Raw genomic sequence first — 2,155 nt, 5'->3', positions numbered from 1 at the left:
CTCAGGTACTTGTCGTGTGGCTTTCTCTACAGGCAACTGCTTTGTTATTTGCTTCTTGAAGACCGAAAGAAAATCTGTCTGCCGCTCACAGGTACGTCTATTTAGCTAAAGGCTGTGATCTTCCTTTTTAGTTAGATCAGATTTAGGTAGTTAGGGGCATGTGCAAAATATCTTCATGTTAGTCATTCCATATAATCTAATCACATGAGTAAGTTCAATATATCTATATTAAAAATACACATTTAAAAGAAAGGTGATTAAAAATGAAAAAAAAAACCTCTAGAATTATATAAGAATTTTGCCTATCACAGTTACCCTTAAAGAAAGAAACCCAAGGATCATACATTTCTTGAATTGCTCCTATTATTCCAAGTTGTATGTTATAGAAATATCCTATATTTTTCTCTGGAAACGTTCTTCTCTGTTCATAAGCAAATACAATTGCTTTTATAATCACACTTTTCATTTATTTATAGACTCACACACATACATATGTGTTTTCAAAGGAGCATTACACAAATTCTGTTATTTGTGACTATACTTATATGTAAATATGCCAAAGGATGTTTAATCAACACATGAAAGGAGTGCATTCTTTTATAAATCATAGTATTAGATTGATAGAGTAAAGAAGAAACAAGAAGTAGATGAGGAGAAGAATAAAGAGGAAAATAAGGATGGCAACAAAGACAAAAGAGGAAGGAAAGAAAGAAAGAAAGAAAGAAGAAAGGAAAGAAAGAAAGAAAGAAAGAAAGAAAGAAAGAAAGAAAGAAAGAAAGAAAGAAGAAAGAAAGAAAAAGAAAGAAGAAAGAAAGAAGAAAAAAGAAAGAAAGAAAGAAAGAAAGAAAAGAAAGAAAGAAAGAAAGAAAGAAAGAAAGAAAGAAAGAAAAGAAAGAAAAAAGAAAGAAAGAAAAAGAAAGAAAGAAAAAAGAAGAAAGAAAGAAAGAAAGAAAGAAAGAAAGAAAGAAAGAAAGAAAGAAGGTGGGAGAGAGAGGGAGGGAGGGGGAGAGGGCGGGAGAAAGAAAAAGAGAGGGAGGGAAAGAGGGAGGAAGAAAGGGATGGAGGGAAAGATATGGGTGGAGGTAGGTATGAAGGAATGAATGAAGACAGATGGGAGGAGAAAAGATGGATGGAAGGAGAAAAGATGGAAGGAGGAAAATGGAATTAGGGATGAAGGAAGGAAGGATGGAAGGAAAGAAGGATGGAAGAAAAGAATGATGGAAGGAAGGAAGAAAAAAGGAAGGAAGGAAGGAAGGAAGGAAGGAAGGAAGGAAGGAAGGAAGGAAGGAAGGAAGGAAGGAAGGAAGGAAGGAAGGAAGGAAAGAAGGAAGGAAGGAAGGAAGGATGGAAGGAAGGAAGGAAGGAAGGAAGGAAGGAAGGAAGGAAGGAAGGAAGGAAGGAAGGGGGAGGGATGGAGGGAAGGAAAAGAATTTCTCTGTTCTCATCTACTTCATTCTCATTTTGCTATAAGAAAAAATATTTGATGCATTCATTAAAAAGTATTCCTCGACCTGAAGAAATGTTGACCATCCTTTCCTCCCTTGGCCCAGCAGGATGGCACCCGCAAAGAAGGGCAGTGAAAAGAAAATGGGCAGTGAGGCCACCAACAATGTGGTGACCCAGAATACACCATCAACATCTACAATCTCATCCACGGAGTAGGTTTCAAGAAGCGTGTGCCTCTGGAACTCAAAGAGATCCAGAAGTTTGCCATGAAAGAGATGGTCACCCTGGATGTGTGCATTGACACCAGGCTCAGCAAAGCTATGTGGGTCAATGAAATAAGGAATGTCCCATATCGAATTTGTGCATGTTTATCCAGAAAACTTAATGAAGATGAAGATTCACCAAAAAAACTGTATACTTTGGTTACCTGTGAGCCTGTCACCATTTTCAAAAATCTACAATGTGTATGAGAACTAAACTGATGGCATAATAAAATTATAAAAATCACAAAAAAGAAGAAATGTTGATCACAATTACTGTGGTCATATTTTCTTTCTCAAAATACAAATTTCAACAAGATATTCCTATTTAAGAACCACAAATAGCATCTTATGTTATATTACATCAAGTCAAATTACTATCAACTGTATTTGTCTTAATCTGTAAAACTATTTGAACCTTGTCTATCTTTTTTTTTTTTTTTGGTTTT

The 2,155-nt window shown here is 35.6% G+C and overlaps 1 pseudogene; it reads left to right on the top strand.

The window, feature by feature from the left end:
- The first annotated feature begins 1,536 nt into the window (after positions 1-1,536).
- LOC126024141 (60S ribosomal protein L31-like) lies at positions 1,537-1,916 on the top strand (annotated as a pseudogene).
- The last annotated feature ends 239 nt before the right edge of the window (positions 1,917-2,155 follow it).

The sequence above is a fragment of the Suncus etruscus genome, chromosome 12, assembly GCF_024139225.1.
Source record: "Suncus etruscus isolate mSunEtr1 chromosome 12, mSunEtr1.pri.cur, whole genome shotgun sequence".
NCBI classification, from domain to species: domain Eukaryota; kingdom Metazoa; phylum Chordata; class Mammalia; order Eulipotyphla; family Soricidae; genus Suncus; species Suncus etruscus.
The sequence above is the reverse complement of the archived record's forward strand: the minus strand, read 5'-3'. Positions and strand labels throughout refer to the sequence as shown.